Consider the following 18,263-nt stretch of genomic DNA (forward strand, 5'->3'; position numbering starts at 1 on the left):
GGAGCCAGAGAGGACCAAAGAAGCTAGGACCTAAGGGGGGATGTGGGCAGGGAGAAAACTCTCAGGGCGGCTCTAAGAAGCTCAGCAACTTGAGTCCCCCCTAACCCTGTGCTACCCAGAGGTTAAGTAAAAGGCTGCTGTACCCTTAGTGTGAATGTATGAGGAGAAGGGGAAAGAGAACAGCAAACAGACAAGAAGTGAGCACAATGGAGAACTAATGGGAGCAAGAGTCAGAGCACGAGGGCACAGGCAGACTGTTGGCAGCCTGGGTGTCGAGGGAAATCCCGAACTAACAGATAGCATTTAAGCTCCAAACAGGTAGAAAAGAAAAGAGTGACAAAGGGGAGAAAAATAAACAGACCGGGAGGAGCAAACAAAGCACAAAATGATTTAGACCCACATTAATACTAGTAATAACATTGTTCTGGCTTAAAGGCAAAGACTGAGCTGGATGTCTTTTTTTTAATTGAAATATAGTTGACATACATTATGTCAGTTTCAGGTGTACTGCATAATTTGAGCTTTGCCTACATTAAGAAACCATCACCAGGGCTTCCCTGGTGGTACAGTGGTTAAGAATCCGCCTGCCAATGCAGGGGATGTGGGTTCAAGCCCTGGTCCAGGAAGATCCCATATGCCGCGGAGCAACTAAGCCCATGCACCACAACTACTGAGCCTGCGCTCTAGAACCCGCAAGCCACAACTGCTGAGCCCACGCACCGCAACTACTGAAGCCCATGCGCCTACAGCCCCGTGCTCCGCAACAAGAGAAGCCACCACAATAAGAAGCCCGTGCACCGCAACGAAGAGCAGCCCCCACTCACTGCAACTAAAGAAATCCGCATGTAGCAATGAAGACCCAACACAGCCAAAAATAAATAAATAAATAAAATTTTTAAAAATCTTAAAAAAAAAACTATCACTAGCATAAGTCTAATAACCACCTGTCCCCATAAAAAGTTATCACATTACTGACCATATTTCTTGAGCTGTATATTACATCCCTGTGGCTTGTTTTATAACTGGAGGTTTCTACCTCTTAATCCCCTTCAGCTATTTTGCCCCCGCCTTCCACACTTCCCCCAGCTGGATTTTTTTTCTTTTAAACCCTAAGCACCTACATGAAATCTTGAGTAAGTTGCTGGGCTCTGTGGAGTGTGCGGGATGGAGGCTTTGGGCCCTTTGGGGTGAGTGTCAGAGGAAAGGGCAGGCCCAGAATGCTGAGGCCCCGTGGACGGGCAGCCTTGTGACCACCACAGAATCTGCCAGCTGGGGACACCCAGCGGGCATTAAAGCAGAGAACCAGGCCTTGAACCAAGGTCTTCATTGGAGACTTCTCGGTCCTGCCCCCACAAAAGCACCGGTCACGTCTGTGGACAGGCAGGCGCCTATCCACAGTATCTGTCACCTGGCAGGAGTGGGACGACAGAGCAAGCACTACTCACTGAGGCCTGGGCAGCAAGCAGAGGCCTCTGGCCCCTTGCCTGGCGTCTCCTCGGGCTCCTCGGGCTGTGGCGAGAAAAGCTGTGCAGAACGTGGTGCATAATGGCGGGGCGGCTCCTCTTGTCCTGGTCAAAGGTGAAGGCCCTAAGTTCTGGCTGTCTAGCCCCACCATCTGCCCACCCCCAACCCCGGGCAAATTTCTGAGCCTTGGTTTCCTCACCAGGAAAACGGGCTGTGAAGACTAAGGAGGCCTGAGCTAAGCTCTGTGCCTAATTCTCAGCACAGCCTGTGAGGTGGGTTCCATTACTCCCCCTCCTGCAGATGAGCAAACAGGCTGAGAGGTGGAAGCATCCCTGCCCTGCCCCCACCCTCACCCTACCCCAGCCCTACCCCACCCGGCTCCCACCCCCAACACATAGGAACGGGTAGAGCCAGGATTCAAACTCAGGTCTGTCCTCTGACTCCAGAACCTCTGTTCCCAAGCTCCAGTAACAGTGTCTCTATACACAAGAAAATGCCCACTACTGTGGCTGGCACAGAGCAGGCTCTCTACTCTCCTAGTCCCCCAGGACAGGGGCCAGCACAGGGCAGCAGAAAAAAGCCACAGAGGAAGTCAGGGTCAGTGCCAGAGGGAGTGCCCAGAGAGCTGAGTGAGTGAACACACTCTTCATCCTGAGACTGACCCTCTGGGCTCCAGAGCCACCCTAGGCCCCCACTGAATGAAGGTGTTCCTGGCACCACCAGCAGCCTGGTCGACTTGCTCAGGGCAGACCTGTCACACCAGGAAGCCTGTCCAGCCACTGCCCCATGGCCTGGGCCAAGGCAGGAGCACTGGCCTCACCTCCCCAGGGCAGTGATTACCCACAGGGAGGCCCCGTGGCACCAAGGGACCCCGGCACATATGGTTACAAAGAAACATGACCACTGACAGCCGGGAGTGGGTGGGGCCTGTGAGCCTGTGGCCAGTCTCAAGAGGTGCTTCTGAGATACTTTTACAGCTGTGGCAACTCTCCAAGCCTTGGCCTCCCCTCTGTGAAGTGGGGACGACCACACAGACTTGCAAGGTTGTAACAAGGCTGAATCACACACATCCGGTGCATCCTCTGGACGTGAGAGAACCCCGGCCCCTTCCCTGGCCCCCTGTTTCTAGTCTCTGCCTTTCTCTCTCCAGAGCCTTGTGGGGGTCCCCAAAACAAACTCTCCACAGCAGCTTGCCTCCTCTGGATTTCCCTGCTCCAATCCCACACTTTCTACTAGGGATGCCCCAAGCACAAGCCCCCACTTGTGCTCTTGTTTTTCAAATATCAGGCCTTTATTTGGGCCAACCTGCAGTCACATCCTGTGCTTAACAACAATAAGCAAAATAACAATGGTACTAAGCGCCAGGCACCCTTCTAAACACTTTACACTTATAAATCTGTTTACCCTCCAATCTCCCAAAGAGGTACGTGCTGTTATTACAATTAAGCAACTTGCCCCAAACACATGGCTTTGAGTGGTACGGTAAGGATCTGAACCCAGGCCCAGAGCTGCATCTTCATTGCGACCCTGCACTGGGGCATGTCCTTGCCTCTCGGCTCCACACTCAGACCCTCCCCTTCTCAGCAAGTCCCACTGGCCCCCAGCCCCGAGCCTTTACCCTGGAACACCCTCCACCTGGAAGGCTCTTCCTTCACAGCCCTGTGCATCTGAGTCTTACCGTTTCCATGGCCTTGTTTGCCTCTGCCCTCCTCCGACCTTCCACGGCGCTGCACCTGCCCCTTCCCCGGGCGGTCACCAGGGGCCCTGTCTCATGGTGGTCTCCAGAGATGGCCAGCGGGTGCAGATCCCAGCACCACCTCTTTCTAACCGGGTGTGCTCTGGCAGGTGCAGCTCTTATTCTCGCAGCTGCTGTGAGGATTACACGGGCTGGTACCTGTAAAGCAAATTAGGAAACACTCAGAAAGCTCCCTTTTAGTTTGCCCGCATTATTATCTCCTCCACCAGACTACACCCGCACAAAAATGCACAATAGCAGGGACAGGCAAACTTTTGTAAAGAGTTAGAGGGTGAACATCATCAGCTTTGTGAGCCGTGTGGCCACTGTCACAGCTGTTCCACTCTGCTGTACAGGAGTAGCCAGGCACAGACACAGCTCGGTTCCAACAAACCTTCATTGATGGACACTGAAATTTGAATGTCATATACTTTTTACGTGTTACAAAATATTCTTCGAGTTTTTTCCCAACCATTTAAAAATATAAAGCTCATCGGCTGTACAAAACCAGGTGCAGGCTGGCTCCTGTACAGCCCGAGTCTGCCAACCACCACTCAAGACCAGCTTCTCTTTCTGCTCCTCCGGGCGGGCCTCTCTCTCTTGGCTTCAGAGCTCAGATTTCCCCCAGATTCGGGTCCCAGCCTATGGGACATAAGCTCACGGTTTATGTGAGTAAAATGGATCCGACACCCAGAGCTTGTGATTTCTTGGTCTGCCGATCAATCCATTGATCCCTGCGGAGTGCAATGCCACGTCCCCCAAACAAGGTCGTTCTAAGGAACTACAGAGCCCACACAAAGGAGAGCCTAGTGTGCCCAGAACAAGAACTGCCTGCCCAGTTTTCTAGTCATTTTGTTTTCATTCATGTATCTTGGGTTCAGGGGCAGAGGAGGCAGGACAGAGGGAAGAGGGTAGGTGGCGAGCTGGCAGATGTGGGAGTGGGAGAAGTGGGGAATGAGGTCAGTGACTGAGTCCTGTTCTTGTCTGCTCTGGTTCTTCCCGGCTTTCCCCGAAGGTTTGTGCTCAGAGGCACCAGGGGTGAAGTGAGAGCTGCCAGTTTTGGCAGTGAGCTCAGAATTTCAGTTCTCTTGAGGGCCTTGCAGGAGGAAATTCCACAGGCGTGCCCTCTCTTATGTTGAGTGGTGAGGCCAGACTCGCCCTAAAGTTATCCTCAGAGCCCCACCAGTTCCCACCAGTTCCCGTAACCATGCCAGCTGCCCAGCACCTGGCAGCAGGCCTCCAGGACTCCAGTCTTTACACACCCCATCTCTGCCCTTCTCTTTGTGGCCACCGGCCTGACCCTTCTGGGATCCCCCGAGGTGCCTGTTGGACCCTGAGGCTCACTGGGGAGAGCGAGGTGGGCAGAATGTCTATCTGGACCTGCATCTCTCGCTAAACCGTGTGAAAGGAAACGCCAAACATTCATCTAAGAGATGAATCTGTCCTAAGAAAACAAGACTCTTTTGAAGACAAGGCAGTGCGGAGGTAGGCACCTCTGAATAAAGCTCTTTGTATCGCTGTGGATGCCACAACAGGAAAATCACTGACTTTTGCTTCAGGGAAAGCCTGTGGCCTGCACTCAGCCTGGTGCCCCACCCGGGGCCAGTCCACACCGGGCAGAGGCCGAGGCCTGTGGCTCTGAGGACGGACCTGCAAGACTGTCCTCACCTCTCCCTTCTTAAAGGGCATTCGTTCTCTTCTGATTCTCTCCTCTTCCGAATCAGAATCTGTGCCCTGAGCCTGCTGGATGTCCTGGTGTCCACATTGAGAAACACAAACTCCACACGTGGCAGGGCCTGTGTTTATTTTTTTTTATGCTTTTCTCTGGATGATGATAAACTATTTGCTTTTTCATGTCCTTTCCTCCACCTGTAAAGTCCTTAACTCTTGTCTCGCTGAAGAACTCTTATTCATCTTATTCAGCTCAAGTGGCCCCTTGTCTACAAAGTTTTCCCCGCTCCCTCCAGGAGGAGGCAACTTTCATCCTCACATCATTGCTTTGTACCACGAACTGTGCCGGGGCCTCACGTACATCAAGAACTCTGTGGAGTAGGTACTGTTTAATCTCACTGAGGCCTAGAGAGGCCAAGTAATTGCCCATGTCACACAGCTGTGCAGTGGCAGAATTAAGACCCGAATCCTGAACTGTCTGACTGTGGGTCCCAGGGCCCCATCACTGTGTGCCATCTCCTCTGTGCCAGCTCCCTGTTCTGCACATATTACTTTTACATCACGCTTTATGGATCTATCTCCCCATATGAGGCCAGGTTTTGCGGCAAATGGGGTTCATGCAAAGATAATTCGTCTCTGTATTCCCAAAACCTAGAATAATGCTTGGCACTTAGCAGCTGCTGATTTGACAGATGTTCTGAGTGGGCGACTGTGCCAGGAAGGACTGAATTCCTGCTCTCAAGGAGCTTAAACACACAAAGCAGGACAGGACATGGGACATACACATAAACAAATGTCTGAACCACAAGAGAGAACGAGATATGAGAGGGGAGGGAAAGTAAATGCTATGATGGTTTGGAGAAGGTCTGAGAAGGTGGTGGCATTAGAGCAGGACCCTGGAGCATGCTTAGGACTCGGAGATGTAGGGATGGGTGTGGGGGAAACTGGGGGGGGGGTGCTCAGAGAAGGGAAGAGGTGGGCAAGCTTGCTCTTGAAGTCCAAATACCAAATACCAGCTGACAAAGTGACAAATGCCTTCATGTCATCAAGGGAGAAAAGGGCCATTTCAGACTGTGTAGGAGCTGCTAGAAAAAGTCAGCCAGCAATCAGACAGTGAAGAAGAGCTGGTTGGGGCAGACCATGCTCCAATATCTGAACAAAGACATTTTCCTAAGAGGACTATGCAGCCAGCTTTTTTTTTTTAATTAATTAATTAATTTTATTTTTGGCTGCGCTGGGTCTTCGTAGCTGCGTGCGGGCTTTCTCTAGTTGTGGTGAGCAGGGGCTACTCTTCATTGCGGTGCATGGGCTCTAGGCACATGGGCTTCAGTAGCTGTGGCTTGCGGGCTCTAGAGCACAGGCTCAGTAGTTGTGGTGCATGGGCTTAGTTGCTCCGTGGCATGTGGGATCTTCCTGGACCAGGACTCAAACCCATGTCCCCCTGCATTGGCAGGTGGATTCTTAACCACCGCGCCACCAGGGAAGTTCCTGCAGCCAGCTTTAAATAACAAATCTTCTCTCATTAAAATAGTAACTCCCCCCCATTTATTCAGCACACGGTTTTTCTGATTCTCGTGACTGTGACTGGGCAGTCGTCCTCATTTCACAGATAAGAAAATCGAGGTTCATATATCTAGCCCAGAATAAAAAGCCTGAGATTTAGAGTCAGCAGATCTTGGCTCCAGGGCTCACTCTTACTTTCCTGTACTGATAGAAGAACTTTTTTGGAAAATAATTTGTTAGAATTTATCAAGAGTCTAAAAATGTTCATATCCTTTAAACCAGTAATTCTACTTGTAGGAAGCTATCTAACAAAGTGATACTAAAGAGCTTACGACACAAAGATGTACATAAAATGTGAAAGCAGCCTAAATAGCTGGTTAATATACAGCCACTTAAAAATGATTACAACAATGTTCAATATCATAGAGGGAAATGTTTATATTAAAAGTGGTTATGAGAAAACAGCAGGTTATGAGAAAATAAAATTGCCTAGGTGGTAACATCTGAAAAATGTTAAAAAGATGCATGGAAAAAGAGTGGAAGAAAATGCACTTGCAACTGGTTTATTGGGGTATCTCATCCTGTATAAATGTGAATCCTTTTTTATATCTTTCAATAGCTGCCCTTAGTAACACCATGTCTAAGCCCTTTTTCTCACTGGGTAGCTTAATGACGGACACCATAGATTCTCAACTACTTTCAGAAATTAGAATAGTCTCCTTCTGGTTTTTCAGATTCATTTAAAATGTTTATACAAATAAAAATACTCACTTAAAAATGTCCAGGTCAAGCTCTCCTTCAAAGCTCTCGGCCTCCACTCCCAGGGAAGCTAGATGTGGCCATGGCCCTGGTGGCCTGAGTGGAGGGTGGCGGAAGGCGGTCTGTCCCTTGTCACATCCCCCCTGCTCCTGTCTGCGGCGGGGCTGTGGACAGGGGCCGGGAGGCCATGGGGAAGTGGCCATCTCTCTGTTGGTTGGCTGCTGCTCTTCAAGACTGACTGGCTGTCGTCTCTCTCTGTGTGGCAGCATCCAAAAATTGGCTCTCTTGTGCAGAACCCTTCTGAATCTCAGCTTTCTTACCTGCAAAATGGAAAGAAAATGCACTCCCTTATGTGGGTGACGTGAAAACAGAGTAAGATAACATGACTGGGAACACTGTCAACTGTAAAGCACAATGTAAATGTCATTAGCTATTATTATTCCTCTGAGGAGCCTATTCTTTGAAACATCTACTGTTATTTGAAGTGGATACCTTTACTCACAGAACGTAAAAACAGAACTGATGAATTTTCTCTCAGACCTACTGTTCTCCAGCCCCCTCACCTCAGTAAAGGGTAGCACGTACTCCTGGGGATGCAGGCCAGGCCTCTGCAGGCAGCCCGGGCTCTCTCCTCCTCTCACACCCAACATTCACTCCACCTGCAGGCCCTGCTGGCTGTCCATTCAACCGTATCTGCAAGTCAAGCGCTCCTTCACTTCTGCTACTACCCCATCCAGGCCACCTCACCTCTCTCTGTCCTCCAGTTGGTCCCCCTTCCCCACCTTTGCCTCCCCGTGATCAGTCTCAGCAGCCAGAGTGAGTCTTTTTAGACATCAGTTGGTTCATGTTACTCTGGGCTCCATCTGACGGCTTTCTCTCTGACGGTTTTCCATCTCACTCAGAGCGAATCCAAATCCCTCACCGAAGTGTACAAGGCCCCTCATGACCTGGCCCCTGGTTCTCTCTCTGACCCTCCCTCCCTCGCCCGGCTCCAGACACAATGGTCTCCTCACTGTTCCTCTCACAAGCAAGCACGTGCCTGCCTCGGGGCCTCTGCACTTGCTGTCCCCTGCCTCACAGGGCTTGCTGCCTCACTTCAGCAGGGCTGTTCTCCCTGACCACCAAATTTAAAACGACGTACTCCTACCTTATCCCTTTCCCCTGATTCTTTTTCCTTCTTAGTACCTAGCACCCCTGACATACTGTATACTTATATAAGTGTATGGTCTGCCTTCCCCCATTAGAATGCAGTACACTGTCCACTGCTCCATCCCCACCACCCTGCACAGAAATTAATTCCTTCCAAACAGTTCATTATAAGGACTGCTTCATAGTTATACCTGCCCAAGTCCAATGGCAATTTTCATGCCCTGGGGTTCTTCTGGATTGGGTTCCCTTCCTTGTGTATTGGGGAAACGCTATACCCTGAAAGGGAACAAAAGCCTATTTTCCATGTTCAGTTCAGCGTGCAATTACCCTGGCACTTGCGGCTTGGGGGTGGAGAGAAGAAGAGGGGCTCTGCCCTTAGCATCTGACCATCTTCAACCCTCTTCCAGACACCTGCAGCTGGCTGGAGTCAGGCGAGATGCATTCTGCCACAGCCCACTTTCTGGGAAGTTGTGCCGTGGAAAAGACAAATACATGTAAATAACCAAGAAATGTGATGGAAGGGGTTGACAGATGTGGGGAATTTATTATATTTACAGACAGTGGAGGGAGGAGCCCCCACAGAAACATGCACCCAGAGTTCCACAGAGTCATTACTTGTCTTTAGAGCTAGGAGGTGGGGTCATGTATCCCACGTGGGACCATGAACTCTGGGGATGCTCCCACCTACGTTCACCACCCTCCTGGCCTCAATTTTCATGGAGGCTGAGATAAAACTCTGTAGCCCCTCTGCTTGCCTGGTGACCATGTCTAACCCCAGGCTGCTTTGTCTTAAGGGGAGAAGGAGCCCATCTCTATTGTCAGTATAGGCCCCAATCCCCACACAACGACCAGCTCATTTACGGGCCCATGTGGTCTTCCAGTGCTGAGGCCTCAACCCTGCCCTCCTGACTTTGTGGGCAGTGGCCCACCTTCCCTGTCCCTTACCCAGAAAGCTGCCCTTCCCAGAACGGTTCTCAAGCTGCTCTTCTCCTACTGAGACCTGCCTGGACTAGCCCGGGCACTTCACAACAATGTTCTACTTTCCCTTGGCAGAACTTGGCTCTGGCTCCAGTCTTACGCCACCAGAGGCACCTGTATGCAGCTGCCCAGGAGTGGCCAGCAGGGGGAGCCAGGAAAATCCAATCCAGACTCTGCAGCTGGACAGAAGCAGTGGCGAGGCTCAGGTAAGTTCCTCCTCATTTAAGATACACAGAACCAAGTGCACTGTTAAAACAGCTGAGTGTGAGGTTCAGGTGAGTGGAAAGCCAAACAGAATACATCCAGTCAGTCATCAACAACTCGTTATTAAGCACCTTCTACCTGCCAGCCTAGACCCTCATATAGAGAAATTCTTAGCCTCCAACGTAAGGGTTGATGACCTGGGAGAGCTGATGAGAGGAGGTCCAGGCACTAGGAACACAGGGAAGAGGCATGACAGGTTCCCAGGACACCGGGAGTGGGAGGCACAAAAGAACAGAGTTTGAGGCCAAAAAATTCCTGTGATTCTGCCAGTACAACAACACTGCCAGAGAGAGAACGACCGGCCCAATGAAGCTGCTAAAACCAATCTAAATGAGAGCTCACATCCTAACATCTGAGGGAAACCACTTCAAGAGTAAGTAGAAACTGAAAACTTGATCAATATACTAATTTTGGTTCAAAATAATCCAGTGGGGAGAGGGAGCGAAAGGGGGTAGAGATGAAACACGATTGGCCATATATTGATAATTCCACAAGCTGGGTGACAGGTACCTGGTAATTCATTACATTATCCTCTCGACTTTTGCATCTGTTTGAAAATTCCCATAGGAAAAGTTTATATATACCAACAAGTTGGTCAATAACCACTAGAGCCAAGTTTCACAGAAGATACCCTGTTTGTTATGGGAGAAAACTGGGCATCTCTGCTCATCCAAAATCCCTAAAGAGCTCAGGACACCCTGAAGCTGTGAACTTTCTCTCCTGCCCCTCCTCTCACAGGTCTGCTGCCAGAGCCAATGATCTTGATCTGTTAAGGAGCAGCACAATGCGTGCAAGTCATTTCACTGGGTCTCCTTACCTGGTTATTCACAAGAGCAGGGAAGAAGAAACTCAAGACCTCCCCTGGGGAAACTACTGAAATGTAAATTCTATCTTCTGTTGCCCAATAGGAAAGGAGTGTTTGGTTAGGATGACAAGACGAGAATCCATGGGAGTGAGGGATGAATTCTGTTCCTAGTAGCACTGTGTGGTCACTGGGCAACCTGAACAAGTCCCATTCTCTCTGGGAGCTCCTCCTTTCTAAAGACAGGGACATATTGCATATGGAAACAGCACTTGTAGGTGCTTGTTTTGGCAGCACGAGAGAAGTTCAAAAGATAGTTTTTTCCCATGTGTCTCCTCAGCAGTATGACAACTCAGGGATAGTAATTTACAAAAAAGTATACAGCAGATCCTAAGGCCGGTGCCACTCCTGACCTCTGGAGAGCTCTGGTTCAAGAAAGAGGTCAGAAATTCAATTCACAACTGGCAGGAAGTACTGGGTCTGGGCTGAGGCAGGTGGGAGTGGTCCTCCAAGTTTCTGGGAGCATGAATTAAAAAACTCAGCCAGCATTCCCTGACATCCAGCGGGTGAGGCTTGATAGCTAATGAGTCTGGGTCCAGAAAAAACAGTGCAAACAAGGCTATCTAAAAGAGTAAAAACCAACTCAGAAAACAGCGTGACATAAGAGTTTGACAAAAGCAAGCACAGCACAGTAAGGCAATAAAACAAACACTTCATAATTATTTTAAATGACAAGGGTACTAATTATATAAATGATCCACACAAAAGTACATGCTCCAAAAAAAAAAAAAAAAGGAAAATACAAAATACTAATCACAATACACAAATGTACTACATATCAGAAGCACATCTAGGGTAATAAAAGTAGAGCATTCACAACGTTATATTAATAAAAATAATATGGTGCTGGCATAATGATAAACATATATATCACTGGAACAGAATTAAGAGTCCAGAAATAAATTCATACATCTACGGTCATTTGATTTTTGACAGGGGTACCAAGACCATTCAGTGGGGAAAGGATACTCTTTCAACAAATGGTGCTGGGACAGCTAGATATACACATGCAAAATATAACACCAAAAAAAAAAAAAAAACCCCACAAAATATAACACCAAAAGCACAAGCAACCAAAGAAAAAACAGATTAACTAGACTTCATCAAAATAAAAAACTTTCGTGCATCAAAGGACTATCAGGAATGTGAAAACACAACTCACAGATGGGAAGAAAATATCTCATATACCTGATAAAAGTCTATTATCCAGAATATATAAAGAACTATTACAATACAAACAAACCAATTAAAAAATGGGCAAAGGACTGCAATAAACGTTTCTCCAAAGAAGGTAAACAAATAGCCAAAAAGCACATGAAAAGATGTTCAACATCTTTTCATTAGTCATTAGGAAAATGCAAATCAAAACCACAATGAGATATCACTTTCCCCCACTAGAATGGCAATAATTTTAAAAAGGGGAGGGGGGATAACAAGTGTTAGCAAGGATGTGGAGAAGTTGGAACTCGTGTTGCTGGTGGGATGCAGAGGTGCAGCCACTGTGGAAACAGTCTGATAGGTTCCTCAAATGGTTAAACTCAGAGTTAACCACAATTCCACTCCCAGGTATACACTCCCAAAGAACTTAAAACAGGTATCAAACAAAAACCTGCACATGACTGTTCATAGCAGCATTATCCATAACAGCCAAAAGATGGAAACGACCCAAATGTCCACTAACTGACGAATGGATAAACAGAATGTGGTATAACCATGCAAAATGAGGTTATTCAGCCGTAAAAAGCAATGAAATACTGGTACACTCTACAACATAGATGAATCTCGAAAACATTATGCCTAGTAAAAGAAGCCGGAAACAAAAGGTCAAACTTAGTGTGATTGATATGAAATGCCCAGAATAGGCAAATCCACAGAGACAGAAAGTAGAGCAGGGGTTGCCGGAGGATGAGGACCAGGGAGGATGGGGGGTGGGGTGGGTGACTGCTAGCAGGTAGTAGGCTTCTTTTTGGAGTGATGAAGATGTTCTGGAATTAGAGAGAGGTGTACAACCTTGTGAACACACTAAAAACTGCCGAATTGTACACTGTAAAATGGTGAATTTTATGGTACCTGAATTATAGTTCAATTAAAAAAGTAGAGCATTTTTTTTATTGTTAAATTTACTTAATTTCATTATTAAGTTTTGTTTTTAAATGTGTCTGTCTTGGGGCTTCCCAGGTGGCGCAGTGGTTGAGAGTCCGCCTGCCGATGCAGGGGACACGAGTTTGTGCCCCGGTCCCGGAAGATCCCACATGCTGCGGAGCGGCTGCGCCCGTGAGCCACGGCCGCTGAGCCTGCGCGTCCGGAGCCTGTGCTCTGCAATGGGAGAGGCCACAACAGTGAGATACCCACATACCACAAAAAAAAAAAAAAAAAAATGTGTCTGTCTTGATGGCGCAGGACATACTGACATCTGAAGGCTTGTGTACCCCGCTCTGCAATGTATTCGCCACCATCAGTGCCTACCTCATCCTCAATCTCCAGCTGCAAACCGATCCTCTAGCCGTTACCTGAACACAGACTGCCAAGCTCTTCCAGGCTCCAGCACCTGTACTCATGCTATTCCTTCTGCCTGGAAACTTGTTCCCTCCGTCCACCTCATTCAATCCCATCTTGTCTTTCTTTTTTTTTTAAAAGAAAAAAAAAAATTTTTTTTTTTGGCCGCACTGAGCAGCTTGCGGGATCCTAGTCCCCTGACCAGGGATAGAACCCGAGCCCCTGGCAGTGACAGCGCCAAGTCCTAACCACTGGACTGCCAGGGAACTCTCCCATCTTGTCTTTCAATACCAAACACAAACATTACTGGCACCTTGAAGCTCCTCTGACTTCGCCCTGCCCCAGCTCGGAAGATGTTCCTTTCTCTGTACATTCCTCTACAGTGGCATTTCTTATATTATATTGTAATGGTTTGGTCCCATGTTAGTCCTCTTCTCCACCCCAGACTAGGACCCCAAGGAGGCACAAATTTCCTCTTCCATCTTGAGCACCAGTGTAGTGTACCATCCCTATCTTACAGATGAGTAGACAGGTTCAGAAAGGTTGAGTAATTTCCCCAAGATCATTAGACTTGTTAAAGGATGGAGTTGAGGAGCTGAGATCAGAACTGGGCCGTCTCAGATCCAGGGTTCTCCCTATCAGCACAGTGAGGTGGTTATTAGCAAAGGCTATGGGATCAGACTGCCTGGGTACATAGCCTGGCTCTTCCACTTATCTTTGTGGCTTTAGGCAAGTTACCTAACCTCTTTATGATTGTTTCTTCATTTATAAAACGAGGATAATAGTCCTACACACAGGATTTTTATGAAGAAAAGATGAAATAGTATATATAAAAGCACTTAGAACACTATTTGGCACATACTAAAGTGCTCAATAATGTGAGTTATGATGTTTATTACTGTCCCACATCGACCTACTGTTTGGTAAACACTGGATGGCTGTGCATCATTCTATGTAGAGATTTCTGGGTTATCCGTCCCACTGCCAAGTCAGGAATCCAGAGAGGGGATGTTAAAGCTCCAACAAGTAAATATACTACAGTGATAATACTTTGATCTTTTTAAGGCTCTTTGGGTTGACCATGGCCAAAAAATAGAGAGGAAACCAAGTATTTTCTACCCCATTCCTAGATAATTTGGAATTTCTTAAGCCACCCAGCATAACCAGAGAAAAATCAGAGGCTCGTCTGGGCTTCAGCTTCTAATCCAAGATGGTGGCAGTAACAACAATAATATTAATGATAATAGCTCTTAATACACATGAAGCATTCTTCTGAATGCTTTACATATATTAACAACGTCATGTTTATTGGAGCAGATTTTCCTACTATAGCCAAGAGAGAAGAAAGTCAGAGTAAAAAGCAGAGTAAAATGGCTGATGGCAGAACCACTCTGGGAATGGGAAGATTTCTCATAAATCTGATGACCTGTGAAGGTGACAAAAGGCCTCTCAGTGTTGAAAGGGACAAGCTCCTAGAAAGTGGCAATGCCCCTCCACCGCCTGGGCAGCAACAGCCTGGCTGCAACTGGGTGGAATTTCTACTTCTAATATCAGGACAATAAGGAAGCTGCTGCCAATACTGCATAAAACTCAAGAACATTAAGCGGTGATGGCTGAGTTCCAGCTGAGCCATTAAGGTAAATGTAGAAGAAAGTGCCAGGTAGAAATATCACTGGAAACTCACAGAACACATTGAGTGTTTGAAGCTGGTACTTAACCTCCTATCGTTGAAGTCAGGGTCTTGCCATGATGGGGCCAAACCGAGTCCACTTACGACTCCCCCCTAACACGCACGTTTCTGTTATCCGGGCTTCACAGTAGTAAGATGTTCATTCCCCTCATCCTTGTGTTTCCTTCCAGCCACAGTCACTCTATGATCGTGTTTGGGATTTTTTCTTCTTCTTGGTTCATTTTACTGTAAGAGTCTGAAGATTATATATCACAACTTTTTTTTTTTTAATATTTCCGGACATAAAAATTCTTTAAAGGATATTTCTTAAGAGGAGATGGGATAGAGTTACCTGTGGGAAAAGGTGGGTGAAGAGAACAGTGCGTATGATTGTGTAGAATGGGAGAGGGAAAGGAGGGAACTGAGGGTAAAAGGAAGAGCGGCCCCTGACACAGAAGCTGCTCAACAACTGTTTGCTGACTGAGAGAATGAACAGCAACAGTGGAGTGAAATACCAGGATTCAAATTGTTCCACCTCTTGAATTTTTTTTTTTTTTTTTTTTGCAGTACGCGAGCCTCTCACCGCTGTGGCCTCTGGTTGCGGAGCACAGGCTCTGGACACACAGGCTCAGCGGCCATGGCTCATGGGCCCAGCCACTCTGTGGCATGTGGGATCTTCCCGGACCGGGGCACGAACCCGTGTCCCCTGCATCGGCAGGTGGACTCTCAACCACTGCGCCACCAGGGAAGCCCTGAAGTTTTTTTTAAATGTAGTATCTTCATTTTGTTTTTTTAAAAAAATATTTATTTATTTATTTGGCTGCACTGGGGCTTATTAGATCACTCCCTAACACCATACACAAAAATAAGCTCAAAATGGATTAAAGATCTAAATGTAAGGCCAGAAACTATCAAACTCTTAGAGGAAAACATAAGCAGAACACTCTATGACATAAATCACAGCAAGATCCTTTTTGACCCACCTTCTAGAGAAATGGAGATAAAAACAAAAATAAACAAATGGGACCTAATGAAACTTCAAAGCTTCCGCACAGCAAAGGAAACCATAAACAAGACCAAAAGACAACCGTCAGAATGGGAGAAAATATTTGCAAATGAAGCAACTGACAAAGGATTAATCTCCAAAATTTACAACCAGCTCATGCAGCTCGATAACACAAGAACAAACAACCCAATCCAAAACTGGGCAGAAGATCTAAACAGACATTTCTCCATAGAAGATACACAGATTGCCAACAAACACATGAAAGAATGCTCAACATCATTAATCATTAGAGAAATGCAAATCAAAACTACAATGAGATATCATCTCACACCAGTCAGAATGGCCATCATCAAAAAATCTAGAAACAATAAATGCTGGAGAGGGTGTGGAGAAAAGAGAACACTCTTGCACTGCTGGTGGGAATGTAAATTGGTACAGCCACTATGGAGAACAGTATGGAGGTTCCTTTAAAAACTACAAATAGAACTACCATATGACCCAGCAATCCCACTACTGGGCATATACCCTGAGAAAACCATAATTCAGAAAGAGTCATGTACCAAAATGTTCATTGCAGCTCTATTTACAATAGCCAGGAGATGGAAACAACCTAAGTGTCCATCATCGGATGAATGGATAAAGAAGATGTGGCACATATATACAATGGAATATTACTCAGCCATAAAAAGAAACGAAATTGAGCTATTTGTAATGAGGTGGATGGACCTAGAGTCTGTCATACAGAGTGAAGTAAGTCAGAAAGAGAAAGACAAATACCGTATGCTAACACATATATATGGAATTTAAGAAAAAAAAAATGTCATGAAGAACCTAGGGATAAGACAGGAATAAAGACACAGACCTACCAGAGAATGGACTTGAGGATATGGGGAGGGGGAAGGGTAAGCTGTGACAAAGAGAGAGAATGGCATGGACATATATACACTACCAAACGTAAAATAGCTGGTGGGAAGCAGCCGCATAGCACAGGGAGATCAGCTCGGTGCTTTGTGACCACCTAGAGGGGTGGGATAGGGAGGGTGGGAGGGAGGGAGGCGCAAGAGGGAAGAGATATGGGAACATATGTATATGTATAACTGATTCACTTTGTTATAAAGCAGAAACTAGCACACCATTGTAAGGCAATTATACTCCAATAAAGATGTAAAAAAAAAAATTTATTTATTTGGCTGCACCGGGGCTTAACTGCGGCATGCGTGATCTTTAGTTGCAGCATGCGGGATCCAGTTCCCTGACCAGAAAGCAAACCTGGGCCCTCTGCATCGGGAGCGTGGAGTCTTAGCCCCTGGACCACCAGGGAAGTGCCCCACCTTTTGAATTTTGATATTTTCCCAGCTACCTTGTTATTCCCACATCCAGGATAGACTTAACAGATAAACACCTGATTTACATATTGTAATGCTAACTACAATCACATATAAATTAAAAGTAATTCATGGTAAACACCACGATCAGGGCTTGGCACACCTGAAATACACAGATGAATGTTATTACATTTTGAAGACACAGCAAAGATTACGGCAAAAGCGCTGCCTCCCTAAAGTCAGCCCACAGAGCCCATCACTCCATATGACTGCCTAGACTATGCCTAGCAACTGGCCAAGGTCAATGGCTCCAGCTCCAAACCCAGGCCTTTCCTTTCCTGCTCCCTCTCCCTGACAGCTTACAGCTTCTGGGCTCCACCTCTGACCTCCCCTGTTTACGGCGAATGCTCTTGATAAGCTCTGAAGTCTGGATTTAAGGCCTTTCCTTACCTCCAGCACCTGGCCTCATGGAGTTCACAAACCCTCACCATGCTCATGAATTCTAAGGCTGCACCCAAAGCTCCTTTGTGCCTTCTTGCCAGCCTGCCTTTGTTCTAGTAGCTTCCTAGCTCATCCCCCCTCACCTGGGTCCTACTCAGGTTTTCCTGTCTAGTTGGCCAACACGGGTCCCATATCAAACTGCTTGCTGGGCACTTCCACACGCACCCCTTGCCCCCATGTCAAATTCAAAACCACAGAGGCCAGGCCCATGACACAGGACCACCAGGGAAGTCCCCAATGTATTCTTTTTAGCTCTTCTCTTACTTGACCCTTCTGGCAGCGTTTAGCGATGTGGGCCCCTCCCTCCTTCCTGAAACAGCTTCACGAACCCACACTCTCCTGGTTGCCAGTTACGCACCTTTGGCCACATTTTCTCAGCCTTCCCCCAGCCTGCTTTTCTTCCGGCTCCTGATCTCAGCGAGTGGCACCACCACCTGACGAGCTCCCACACCAAAGCCAGCCTCCTTAGGTCTTCCTGCTTGTTCCTGACACCCCCTCGGTCACAGAGTCCTGCTCATTCTTCTTCATCAATGCGTTGCCTCTCCTCAGCCTCACTGCCTACATTTACGGAGCACAGACTATGAGCTGGACAGGTGTGTTCTAAGTGTTTTAATCCTCACAACAAGCCTCTAAGGTAAATTTTATTATCATCTCCAATTTCAGATTAGGAAACAGAGACACAGGGTGGTTAAGTAACTTGCATGAGGTCACACAGCTACTAAGTGGCAGAGCAGGATTCAAACCCAGGTGACCTGACCTAATTCTGGATCCAGGCCCACTGTTTTCTCACCTAGATCACTGCAGCTGTCTCCTTGTGGTCTTCTGGCTCTGACTTGGCTTCCTCTAATCCTCCACACTGTGGCCTGACTCAACTCACTAAG

General features: G+C 47.3%; 1 long non-coding RNA gene across 5 annotated transcripts in view; it reads right to left on the reverse strand.

Moving 5' to 3' along the window:
• LOC113629668 (uncharacterized) overlaps positions 1-18,263 on the reverse strand; it is a 35,906-nt gene that overhangs the window by 12,084 nt on the left and 5,559 nt on the right. For 3 of the 5 annotated variants that reach the window (XR_003436654.1, XR_003436650.1, XR_003436652.1), the window contains exons 2-3: positions 7,145-7,452; positions 3,143-3,358 (exon numbers count right to left, since the gene is read on the reverse strand). This is a non-coding gene — a long non-coding RNA (uncharacterized LOC113629668). Of the gene's footprint in view, positions 1-1,445; positions 1,569-3,142; positions 3,359-7,144; positions 7,453-8,608; positions 11,399-18,263 lie in introns of those variants that run through there. The other 2 variants (XR_003436653.1, XR_003436651.1) reach the window with 2 other exon arrangements.

Source organism: Aethalodelphis obliquidens, unplaced genomic scaffold, assembly GCF_003676395.1.
Source record: "Aethalodelphis obliquidens isolate GAN/ISIS:26980383/991018 unplaced genomic scaffold, ASM367639v1 scaffold28, whole genome shotgun sequence".
Taxonomy (NCBI): domain Eukaryota; kingdom Metazoa; phylum Chordata; class Mammalia; order Artiodactyla; family Delphinidae; genus Aethalodelphis; species Aethalodelphis obliquidens.